Consider the following 12,968-nt stretch of genomic DNA (forward strand, 5'->3'; position numbering starts at 1 on the left):
GCCATACTAGACACATTAATTTTATTATTAAAAAATAAAGTTTTATTTTATTTATGTTGATCCTTTAGGTTTTCATTTGTGTCCTGGAAAAACCCACACACGGACCCCCGATCCTCAAGGAGGGGTGAGGAAGAGAGATTGAGGACAGGCAGCAAAGCAGAACCCACCCCCACCCCTCCCAAGCTGCGGCCGCCCCCCCCCCCTCGCTGTTCTGGAATGTCTGAGGGTGGAGGCTGGTGGCTGGGTTTGAGCTGCCTATTTCATTGCTACAAAGACACCCCCCCCACTTCCACTCACCTTTAAGGGAAACCCATGGGGGGCACAAAGACAGTTGCAGGTTTTTTGGGAAAAGGAGGCTCATGGTGGGGGGGAGAGCTGGTATCCTTTTGGCCTTTATATCTGGGTTCCCTTTCAGTGGGTGGCCAGGGGGTGGGCAGAGCTGCAGGCATCCCTGACCTCTGAGTCACCCCAGGGTCCCCTCCTAGTCTCTTTCTAGGTAGGAGTGGTTTTGGGGTGCTGTCCCCCAATCGAGCTCCTTCTGGCTGGCTCTCAGTTTTGCAGGCTGGTATTCTGACTCGCCCCCAGGAAGGAGTTACTGGCAGGAAAAAAAAAAGGCAAATCCAGAGCTTTTGTCCCCTGAACCCTGAGTCTCTGGGCTCCTGGGGGCTGGCTGGGCTCCTGGCTTCCCTCGGGGCATCCCGGGTCCCAGCGGGGTGGAGGTGGAGCCGGTTCTAATCTCCTTATGGAAGGCGGCAGAAAAAATCAATCTCCACAGAAAATGGGAGTTGGTGGAGTCTAAATTCTATTTTCCAAAGCCAGAGGACTCATAACAATGGTGCTTGGGTTGGGTTTGGTTGCGGCGGCGGCGGTTGCCGTTTTTTAAATTTCAGATGGAAAGTGTAACCTCAGAAGGCCAGGCGGCAATTGTTTTTTAAAGCGGTTATTTATTATTTCCTAGAGAGACTGGTTAACTGGAACGCAGACGAACCAAATAACGAGGCGAATGAACCCTAAGTGCACATTCTGTTGACGACAGAGCTGCGCTCAGCGCGCAGGTGGGCCCGGCATTGTCTCTCAGTTTTCCTTGGCTGACTTTTGGGGTGTGTGTGTGTGTGTGTGTGTGTGTGTGTGTGGTACAGGAGGAGGGGCACACGACAATCAGAATTGTCCTCAGGCTGCTCCATAATGTTCAGAAGCAGCCACTCTGAGCTGCTCTTTCTCAAGATGCATTTGAAAACGAAAACCATCTTATTAAATACAAGTCATTCAGATCAGGGTTCACGGAGGCGTGTGCCCGGCCAGTCCTCGCCCAGCCTAGCTTAGCAGCCTGAGAAAGAGGGAGAGGGAAAGAGGGAGAAAGAGAGAAAGAAAAAGAAAGAGAAAGAGGGAGAGAGTCGCCCAGGGTCGTGTAAACAATGGCTTCCTGAAGGAAGGATGCGAGGCATCAGGGATTTTTCTTTGGAAGGACGCTGCAGCTTTCTTTGTCTTTTCCGTTACATGTATTATATAATATATTTAACATATATTGAAATTAAAATTAAAAGCAAAAGCAAAGTAGACAGGAAACATTCTGGCTGTAGCGAGGGATGGCAGAGTGAGAAGAGGAAGTTGGGAAAAATCGTTTTCAGGAGCTAGATAAGCCCAAAGCCATGCGCCCACTGGCTCCCTCTGTTGTGATCAAAGTGTGTGTTTCTGGGGGTGCTGAGGGACCAGCCGTGATTCTCCCTGGATTAACCCAAATCTGGAGCCTGACCCGCTCCGTTCCCCCGGATGGCTTTGGCTCTGGCCGGCTCGCAGCAGTCGTTCCCCCTCGCACGGGTCCCAGCACCCTGACCCGTTTCGTTCTGTGCCTCCCTCCGATCGAATATTCGTATCATTCCGGTTCTTGATGGAACCAATGCCCCGCAGCTGAAATAATATTTAAAATAGAAGGGATTTGACATTTGAGAAGTCAGTGGCTCGCAATACCCAGTTGTACTTAGCTAATTCAGTCCTTAACCTCTGGTTTTGAGTAAATCAATTACAGTCGATTCCACTTCGGTTCAGGAGTGTACGGGGTTTTAGTTAATTGAATATATTTTCTTCACTTGCGAGGAATATTCATTTATCAGAATTCCGAATTTAATGGACATTTCTTGCCAACTCGGGCTCCCGCTTCTTGGAGAGCGTCACATTGGCTTCTGCTCTCCCAGATCTTACCTGAAACAAAACAACAACAACAAAACAAAACTCTGTGTGTATCCCACTCTTGGGAACAATGGACCTTCCTGCCTTTCTCAGTCAAGTGAATTGAAAATCTCCCACGCAGGGCAGGGTGTTGTTTGTCCTGTACTCATAATTCTGAGACGACGACAACAACAACAACAACAACAACAACACGGAGTGTGATCATCCACCAATAAGTTTAAAGAGGTTAAGGGCAGAGCTGGAAGAACCGTTGACTTGAAATGTGCAGGAGGGACCCCAGGAGCCCACGGGAGCCCCATTGATTTGAAGGTGCTGGCAGGCAGGTAGGCAGGTCCCTTTCTGGGGCCACAAGCTGCAGCTATCCCAGGCTTTGGGGGAGAAATTCTGGAATCCACCAACCACCCGCAGCTCTGCACCCCTGCTTGATGGAGCCCAGTTCTGAGCAGATGCTGATGGAAGCATCGTGGAGGCCGGTGGAGTCGGTCCCAGCCTGCGATTGGCCGCCGCTCTCGCTGCTTGGAAAGGAAACGGGTTCATTAGCGTCTTTATCAATCACTAATGCTCGCTTAACGTGTCCGAGGAATAATCAAGTTAGAGGCTGGGATGGCGGCGGCGACACAGCTGCTTCTCCCCAGTCTGCTGCTCCCCACCTCGGACCTGCAGCAGCCCTGGCAGGATGTGTGTGTGTGTGTGTGTGTGTGTGTGTGTGTGTGTGTGTGTGTGTGTGTGTGTGTGTGTGTGGTGGGGGCAATTCTCCCTGCTGGCGTTAAGAGCTGCAGAAAACAGGTCAGTCCACAGTGCCTCACTGAGCAGGGATGTGCTGAGCCAGGAACGGGCCCTTGGGCACTTCGGGTCACACGTGCACAGGGTCCCTAAGCCTGATGAGCCCGGGAGTGTTAGGAGCACGTCCAGCTGGGTGCTTCAGAGCCTCCGGGGTGCTGGTGGAAAGGAGGGGAAAGGATGAAGAACTGGCTAGGCGCAAGGCAGACAAGGCCAAACCCACCTACACCCAGCAGCACAAAATTACCCAAAGTCGCTGGCCTCCAGGGGACCCTTCAGGCCAGCTCTCTGCTCTGGCACTGGGGCAAGGGTCTTATGAGCCATGACAGGGCCTTAGAAGGAGAACCCGGGTTCCCAGCAGGCAGGATGAAAGAGGCCAGGTTGGTCGCTTGTGCAGGGAAAGGAGAGAGCAGCTTTCTGCAACCAGATGTAAGAAATCAGACTTTTCTGGAAAGCAGCAGTAGTCTTGTGCGTGTGTGTCTTATGAGGAGGGAGGAGCAGATCCCAAGGAATCCACCTTCACCTCCCCAAAGTGCCCCTTTCCTACCCAGGAGGGAGGGAAACGGCTGCAGCTCCAGAAGCTCAGCAGGCACCAATAACTTTGGAAGTTTCTGGGTTTTAAAAAAGGGAATTTTGGGGCCAGAGCCACAGCACAACTGGAATTGTATTACCTTGCAGGGAGCCAACCTGGCTTTATCTCTGACAGTCCACAGGGTCCCTGAGCAGGTTGGAGTGATTTCTGAATACAGTCAGGAGTAAATTCTGAGCATGCCAGGTGTGGTCCACCCCCTCAAAAAAAGAGGAAATTTTTCTCTTTAGGATTATGGTGTGTGTGTGTGTGTGTGTGTGTGTGTGTGTGTGTGAGTGTTTGTGTGTGTGTCGGAACCCACACAACTTTGTGTCCCCAAGAGCAATGTCTTCTTGCTTCTCTGTTTGTCTTCAATCTGCGGTTGGGCCACATCCAGCAGTGGTTCAGGGCTGCTCCTGCCTCAGTGCTCTAAACTCACATTTGCTTTGCTAACTACATGCAAAGTGTGTCCTGCTTCCTCATGTGAGGGGCTCTGGTCTAGGTCGTTTCTCTTTTTTGGGGGGAGAGATTCTGGATCATTTCTCTTTCTTTGGGAATGTGTTGGGGCCAAACAGGAGGTTGCCCCTGGGAAGCAAACCCCTAGGGGAAATCCACGATGGAAGGTGCAGCTCAAAGGGTGGGGGCCTCTCCCCAAAAGCGACCTCTTGCTTGCCTGGATCCTCAGGGCAGGAATCTGCGCCCTCCTCCCTCTCTGCAATTCTAGAATCTAATCCTTTTGGAGGGGAACTGGACAGAATTCCTTTGACTTTTGTGGCCCGAAAGTTCCTTCAAGGGAGACCCTTCTTAGGCGTTCCATTGGCTTCTCTGTGCCCTGAGCGGCTCCATCCACCCTAGCTGTACCCTGTAATTTTTATTCTAGGGAACAGGGCTGGTTCCAGCTGACACAGGCCCTGGGGCCACAAGCTCTCCGAGAGGTCCTCGATGTGGGACCCCAGAAACCGGGTTAGGTTCCAGGGGCGCACAGAGGGAACAAGGGGCAGCCCCGACCTCCCATTCCCTGGAAGTGTCGGTTCGGTTCCCAGCGCGTTGTAGCTAATATAGCTTAAAAGAATGTCTCTCCCCAGGCAGCAAGTTAACGCTAGATCGAATTTCCCTTTGCTTTGTCAGCTCCCGAATCCTCCCGCACCCCCTCCCCTTCCTGAGCCGGAGCCCCTGAGTCTGGGTGGCTCCGGGGTCCGCAGAGTGGGGTCGCCCCTTGGCAGCGCCCCAGGCCCTGGGATATCGCTTGGCAGCCCCAGGCCCGGCCGGGCACAGGGTCCAGGAGGAACTGGGGGACCCTTGGGCCTGAGTGTGGGGCTGTATGAATGTGGGGTCCCCATCCCCTCAGCCTGGGGTTCAGTGCGAGCCTCTGAAAACTCCTCCATCTGTTCCAGGTTGAGGTTCCTGTGCTCCTGGGGACCCTGTTTTTTTTTTTTTTTTTGGTGTCCCCTAAGGGGTGCCTCAAGGTCCTCTAGGGCCTCGGCTCTCTGCTCCCCATTCTCCCCAGCTCCCCGCTCTCTGTCCTCCCCTCTCTCCTACTTTCCTTCCCTCTCCCCCTTCTCCCTTCCTCCACCCCTCCCTTCCCGCTCCATCCTTCCTCTTCTCTCTCCAGCCTCCTCTCTCCATCCATCCCCATCTCCCCTCTTCCCTGCATCCCCTCCCTCCTCCCTCCATCCCTTGCTCCCCTCCCCTCCTCCCCCCTGCCCATCGTTGATATTCCGGGGCGCGCTCGCTCTCTCCCGCTCGCTCCTCTGCACAGCCGGGGGGAAGAGGCGCCCGGGGCCAAACAGATGCTCCCTAATCCACCTTCCACATCGCTGCTGCCTCGCCCAGCCCGGCCTGGCCCGGTGTCTGGGCCCTGTTTTGTCCCTAGCCCGCTCCTGCCCCGGCTCTGGCAGAAGGAGAGAGAGAGAGAGAGAGAGAGAGAGAGAGAGAGAGAGAGAGAGAGAGAGAGAGAGAGAGAGAGAGAGAGAGAGAGAGAGAGAGAGAGACAGACAGACAGACAGACAGACAGACAGACAGACAGAGACAGAGACGGACACACAGACACACCGACACAAAGACACAAAGACAGAGAGACAGACACAGAGACAGAGAGAGACAGAAAGACAGAGAGAGAGACAGAGAAAGAGACAGACACAGAGAGCAAACAGACACAGACACAGAGAGAAGAGAGACACACTGAGAGAGCCAGAGAGCCAGACACAGACACACAGTACAGAGACAAGAAAGCAGTTAGAGGAGAGAGATAAAGAAGAGAGAGAGAGAGAGAGAGAGAGAGAGAGAGAGAGAGAGAGAGAGAGAGAGAGAGACAGACAGATCCTCAGAGAGCCAGAGACAAGGGGGATAGAAAGAGCAAGGAGGGAGACAGAGAGAGAAAAGAGAGGAGTGAGGAGATAGAGCAGAAAGAGAAGAAAAAGAAGAGAGAGAGGAGAGATAAAGGAGAGAGACAGACCAAGACCGCAGAGACAGACAGGAGAGATAGAGAGAGGAGAGAGGAGAGAGGCACATTAGCCAGGACTCTGGGTCATGAGGTCAAAGTTCACCCCAAAGGCTCCATCCAGGTTTTCTTTCCTGGGAATCACCAACTGAGACCTGGGACGTATGGGTGGGAATGGGATGAAGGATGGGGGGGAGGGGGTGAGGTGGCGCCCTGAAGCCTGGAGGTAGAAAACTGGTCTGAGCAGGCAAGGGTGCTTGAAGTCCCTTCTAGGGCCCTCCCAAACCTGGGTGCTCCTCCTGAGGGCATGCTCCTGGATCAGGGAAAGGGGGAGCCCCGAGGAAGCTTGGCTAGGGTCAGGGGAAGAGACCCCAACAGGCTCTCAGATGTGGAGCAGGGACCCTACTTCCCCGTTCTCCTACAACTAGGACACAGGGATGGTTCCCACTGGGGCAGCAGCAGGAAGGGTTTGCTCCAGCTGTGGGGCAAACTGAACCTGCTGGGCTGGAGAGAGGAAGGCTGGGCAGAGGGGAAGCCCTGTGGGTGCAGATTTCTACTCTGCTTGGGACTTCCCCAAGCCTCAGTCTGACTTCAGGCCTCAAAGAGGGAATCCCAGAGCTTGAGGCTACTGAACCCGGTCAGCTGAGGGCTCAGGCCTTTGGGACCGCCAGCTCTGGCGGGTCAGCCTTGTTCACTCTCCAGGGAAACTGAGGCCCACTCTCCAGCCGGTGGCCAGGACCTTCCTTCTGCTCTGGTCACAGAAGCAGCTTATCAGGACATCCAGAGCAAGGAAAGGAGCCAGGATTGTTGGGTTTTCTTCCTTTGCTTCTAGAATAATCTGGGAACCAGTGACTCCTAGAAAGGCAGATTGTCCTGGGCAAGGCAGGGGCTGGAGTCATCAGCATCCCAGAGCCTTCTGAGAGGGAGACCTGGGCTGAAAGGGGGGGTCCCCACTCCTCCTTGACTGCCCAGGGCAGAGAGCTGAGAAGGAGTGTTTGTGGGAAACCTGGGGCTTGAGCAAAGTCTGGTGAAAAGAGGGGGCTGGGGGCTTGAACCAGAAGACCCACAGCACTGCAGCACTGGGGTGGGGTGGGGCAGTAGACAAGCTTGGCATTAGACCTGCTTGGGGCATCTCTTCCCCTCTCTCTGGATAGCCCAGCCCAGCCCCCCCCACTTCAGCTGAGGGCCCATTCTTGGGGGACTTTCTGTCCCCAGCACTCTGCTGCCCACTGTGGGGAGTGGACTTTGGTAGGGCTTATTCGGCCTTTCTTCTTGGATCCTTCCTGTTCTACAAAGCAGATCTGAGATTATCCTGGGCAGGGCTGGTCCTGGGGTCCCGCAGAAGCCTGCACAGAGGCTGAAAGTGCAGGGAAAGGAGAGGCCACTCCAGTCCTGTTCTCCCCTTTTCCACAGAGCATTTCAGGGGGGACCCTGGGCACCCTCCTTGGCAAAGAGAACAGTGTAGGTGGTTTGAGCTCAACCACAGGGAAGCTTATAAAAACCAGACTCTGGGGATGTTTCTGGCAGCTGTGAACCCGTCTTTCCTCGGACAAAATTCTAATGCTATTCAGAACAGAACAAGCCAAAAGCTTGGGGCGTCAGGGTGCGCGCCTCTGAGTGTGTGTGTGTGTGTTTGTGTGTGTGTGTGTTGATGTTGTAGGACTCAAGGGGACACCGGTGGGCCCAGTGGTGGTCCTGACTCTCCAAGCTCGTTTTTCTCCGTCGGTCACTCCTCCTTTCCCTGTGCCCAGGCAAGTCACCAAAGCCACATTGGACAAGGGGAGGCGCCATTTAAGCTCTCAGCTTCACCTGCAGAGCCAGCACTGGGGGTGGGGGGCACGTGTCTGCGAGAGTTCCACCCACCCACCTCCCCTCCCCAGCGCTGGAAAACCCCCAGTCCACAGGCCGAAAACAAGGGGCCCATTCATGGACCCTTGCAAAGCCACCTTCTTCTCCTACTTATGCAAATGCTAAATTGAATCAACGGCTCACGGGAGCACAGGGCCCAGGGCCCGGGGAGGATTGGGGTGGGGTGGGGTGGGTTTGGGGGTGGGGGGAACGGGGAAAGGGAGGGACCGTCCAAGGAAATTGATTCCAACAGTCGTTTGCAGCGCTGGGTCTGTCTGGAGACACAAATGCATCTTGTTGAAGCCCTCGGAGTCCCGGTTCCAGGTTCCAAGTTGGAAACAACCCCCCCACCACCAGTCTCCTGCACACACATGGGACGTCGTGCTGGGGGGCCCCCTGGGGCAATTCGTCTGGGGGCCTGGACACTCCTGCCTGCTCCCCACTCTGCATTGGTGGTGGAGCCTTTAATTGGGGCATCTTTCCAAACTGGAAAGCGGCCAGTCCCCCACCTCCAGGAAGGCTGGGCTGGGGAAGGAGAGTCTCAACCAGATTTGGAGGCCTGGGAGACCTGGGGTCTGACTCCCCAGAGGGCACCTGGACTCTCCTCTCCAGGCTGGACTCTCTGGACTTTCCAGAAGGAAGCCAGGAATTGGGAAGGTTGCAGGTCAGGAAGGATGTAGGTTTGGGGAGCAGAAGCTGGCCGGGGCACCCAGCCTCTTTCTACTCCACCATCGGGGTGCTGGGGAGGGCCTAGTCCCCACCCTGAACAGTGAATGCTGGCCCTCTCTCCCCACCTTCCTTCCCCACCATTCCCCAAAAAGGAGGAGGGAGTCCCCTTCCCTTTTGCAGGGAGGACAACTTCACCTCAGTGAAGGTCTGTCTATATATCTGTCCCATAGTTGGGGCACGTCTTTGTCTTGAGAACGGTTTGGGGGTTCTCCTGGTCATGAATTGTGGGGGATATGGAAAGTGGGAGAGAGAGATAGAGAGAGGAGAGACCAGAGAGAAGGAGAGATTGGAGAGAGAGAGGGGGAGGGAGAGAGAGAAGAGAGAGAGGAAAGAGAGAGAGAAAGAGAGAGAGAAAGAAAGAGAGATAACGGTTCCCAGGAGGAAGCGCCAGTGTTTGGCCCAGATGCGCGCCCGGTTGGTCCCCCAACCTCCAGCCGTACCCAGAGCACCCCCAAAGGGACAGGGTCCCCCCCAGGGTGGGTGCGTGGCTGCTCTCTCCTCCCCGAATTCGGATTTTTCCAGGCCGGCTGGGCAGAGCTGGGCAGGGCAGGGCGCGGGGCGCAATTCATAAAGATGATTTCACACCCGAGTCCGCGCTGGGCGCAGCTGGGCCCGGCGAGGGTCATTACCGAGCCGCCGACGCCCCCGGCCCGGCCCGGCGCCCCCCGATAAAGGACTTAGCGCCGCAGACGCGGTAATCAGCGCGCAGACAGCGCCCGCCGCCCCTCCGACTCTTTCCCAAGAAGGGGGACCCCGCGCCCGGCCTCCTGGCCCTTGCCCGCGGGCATCTTGGGTTCCTTCCTAATGCCTGCACCTTACCTCTTGCATCTGAGTCCTTGCACCCCCTTTCTCAGGAGACCCAAATCCTTGAACCCCCCTTTTCCAAGGAGACCGAAATCCTTGTGCCCCCTTTTCCCAGGAGACCCTGATCCTTGTACCCCTTTCCCAGGAGACCCAAATTCTTGTACCCTCTTTTTCCTAGGAGATCCAAATCCTTGTACCCCCTTTTCCTAGGAGACCCAAATCCTTGTACCCCTTTCCCAGGAGTCTCAAAATCTTTGCACCCCCTTTCCCAGGAAACCCAGATCCTTACACCCCCTTTTCCCAGGAGATCCAAATCCTTGAACCCCTTTTCCTAGGAGACACAAATTCTTGTACCCGTTTCCGCAGACTCAAAATCCTTGCACCCCTTTTCCCCAGGAGACCCAAATCTTGCATTCTTTTCCCAGGAGACCAAAATCCTTGTACCCCCTTTTCCAGAACATTCCCGGATTTTTGCACCCCCTTCCCTCTGGAGACACCCCAACCCTCTGAGGATTTCAGGACAGTTGCCCTTGATAAACTCCTGATGTCAAGATTTGAGGCAGGGGTGAGGGCAGGGGCTCGGAGAGGAAATATTAGCTTCAATCTCATAATCTCTTAACCATATTACGCATTAAGTTAGCAGGAGAGATTTCACCCCTCAAAGACTGACTTAAGCATTGAGGGACACAAGGAAGTGGCCCCAGTTACTGTAGTGGTGATGGGGGGCTTTGTGTGTGAGCTGGGGCTTAGGGGAAAGAGATGCACCTTTCTCTCCCACTGCCATGGTGTGGTTCCCCAACCCTAGGACCATCGAAAATGCCCCATCCTGTTGTTCCTCAAAGAAAGGGGCTCCCTTCCTTGTTCCTTCTTCTCAAAGGAGGGAGGGGAGCACTTCATACCCCCATTTTTTGCTGGCAGGCATCAAAGCCAACACAAATGGAAAGGGGACTCGTGCAGATGGGCAGGACCCTGCTAACCCACAGAGCCTGATTGATGGGGTGGGGGGAGACAGAGCCGGGGCTAGTGGTCCCCAGGTGTGTGAATTATTGAAGAACTGTGTGTGTGTGTGTGTGTGTGTGTGTGTGAGAGAGAGAGAGAGAGAGAGAGAGAGAGAGAGAGAGAGAGAGAGAGAGAGAGAGAGAGAGAGAGAGAGAGAGAGAGAGAGAGAGAGAGAGAGAGAGCACTCAGGACAGGAGACCCTGGGCTGCAATTGTTGCAGTGCATGGAGTCGGGGGTTCTCAAGACATCTGGTGGGGAGCATGTTCACACTTTTATTGGCACAAGTCTGACTGGATGCTCACCAGCCAGTGCTCAGGACCAAGTGTCTCCTTTTCTGTCGGCAGTGTGATGACACAGAGAGGGCCCTGAGGAAAATGTGGGTTCCTGGTGCTTTTATCTGGACCGGAACCTAGGCACAGGGAGGCCAGAAGCTGTTGTCTGAGGTGTAACCTCAGGCAAGGTGAGGGGGAATTTCTCTTCTGACGCTGGCAACATGCCTGAGACCCTGGGTTTGATCCCTACTTCTGGAAGGACGGACCTTGGAATGGAAAACAGGAGAAACTTTTTCTCCTCCATTCAGCTCTGGTCTCATTCTCTCCCTTCTCTCATGTGGGACACCATAGAACCCTGGAGCTCCTGGCTGGCAGGCTCTGGGGGGGCGGTAAGACTAGATCTCCCTGGGAGCTTCTGATCAGTCAGTGCCCCCCTGTGGGCAGAGGGTGAACGGGGCAGGGGCTGCACCTGGGTGACCCCGACCTTGGAACTGCCGTATGCTGGGCTGGTTTAGCCAAGGATGGCACTGAACCCCCTTCTCCCATGCTGGCCAGACACTCATCCCTCAACCCCCCTGCCTGCCCTCTGCAGCCCCACCCCCTTGTGGGCTATATCTGACTGCAGCTGCTTGGTCTTAATGTGGGCTCACAGGCCCTCCTTTCTCTCCCTCACCCTTGCTGGGACCCTGCCTAGGCCCCCAGCTATAGGTCTGACAGAGGGCACCGATGGGGCAGCCAGGAGCACTGAGAGTTGAGCACTGTCTTGAAACTCCAAGGCTGCTGGAGTCGCCCCAAGCCAGGGGCCCACCTTGGGCAACTGTAGGTGAGGACAGGTACAAAAAGGGAAATAAGGGTCCCACACCAGCCCCGTCTACATCACAGGCCCCTCATCTCATCCCAGGGTGGACACAATCCTCTGTTCCACCCCCAGGGTGCAGCGAAGGACAAAGGACCCATAAAAAAAGAACCCAACACAAAAATATCGGCTTGACCCCCAAAAGAACACTGTTTAATGAGGTGGAAAATTCTTCCGCACAAATTGCTTTTTCTACTACTTTATGAGAGTTCATAAATGTTAATGAATTCCAGTTACCAAAAAAAGTGCCAGGCATCACCACGGTGAGGGGCTGGGGGGGGGGGCCCTGGCTAATTAACACCCCTCCCCCCGCCCGGCATCCATCTGGGCTGCCCTGATGCTTCCGGACAGGAGCTGTGGCAGGGGGAACTCTGGAAGCTCCGAGTGTCCAGTTTTGTCCTTTCTAAGTTTTCTGGTCACACCCTACAGTTCTTGGGGGACTATGCTCTCTCTTCTAGGGGAGTCAGAAGGCAAGAGGTTCTTTAGGCCCCTCCCTCACCTTCTGTACCTTTCCCTTTCTTTTCCTCCCCTTTCCTCATTTCCTTTACCCTTTCCTCTCCTCCCCTCCCCATTCCTTCCCCTTTTATCCCTTCTCTTCCCATCCCCTCCCTTCCCCTCTCCTCCCCACTGTACTATCACACCAGGCCCTTAGGCTTACTAATATTCTATTTAAACATTTATAGAGAATGTTTTCTTTCCTTTCTCCTACTTCCCAAAGTAGTTTAGGAAGAACAAATGAGAAAGCAGGAGAGTTAATATGCTATAAGGAGCCATGAGGACAATTTCATTTTAAGAAACTTTAAATATGGAGCCAGAGCGATACGGCAAAGCGGGCTCTTGTCTTGCACGTGGCTAACCCAAGTTTGATTCCTGGGCATCCTATAGGGTCCCTGCCAGGAGTGGAACCTGCCTGGAGTGATTCCTGAGCACAGAGCTAGGAGTAATCCCTAAGCACAACCATGTGTGACCCAAAAACCAAAAACTAAAAATAATGAAAAAGAGAAAAAAATTAAGTTTAGGGGCTGGAGAGCTAGGACAGTGGATAAGGCTTTTGCTCTGCACACAGTAGATTCGGATTCAATCACCGGCACCCCCTAGGTAGGTCCCATAGGCACCTTCAGGAATTATACTCCAGTACAGAGCCAGTGTAGGCCCAAGAAAAACAAACAAACAAACAAACAAAAAGAAAAGACAAAATACAGAATTGTTTTTGTTTTAGGATCCTGCCTGGCAATGCTCAGAGCTTACCCAAGCAATTGCTCCAGGAACAAATGGACCTTAAGTTCTGGGAAATTGAACCTGGCTCAGGTTTGTGCAAGGCAAACACCTTGGCTCCAGCAAAAGAAAAGAAAAGAAAGAAAGAAAGAAAGAAAGAAAGAGAGAGAAAGAAAGAAAGAAAGAAAGAAAAAAAGAAAGAAGAAAAGATAGGAAGAAAGAAGAAAAGATAGGAAGAAAGATGAAAGAAAGGAAGAAGAAAAGATAGGA

The 12,968-nt window shown here is 54.0% G+C and overlaps 1 protein-coding gene across 3 annotated transcripts in view; it reads right to left on the reverse strand.

Annotated features, from left to right (window-relative positions):
• Window positions 1-12,968, reverse strand: part of TMEM14C (transmembrane protein 14C) — a 1,060,545-nt gene that overhangs the window by 125,333 nt on the left and 922,244 nt on the right. The window lies entirely within an intron of this gene.

Source organism: Suncus etruscus, chromosome 18 (assembly GCF_024139225.1).
Source record: "Suncus etruscus isolate mSunEtr1 chromosome 18, mSunEtr1.pri.cur, whole genome shotgun sequence".
Lineage (NCBI taxonomy): Eukaryota > Metazoa > Chordata > Mammalia > Eulipotyphla > Soricidae > Suncus > Suncus etruscus.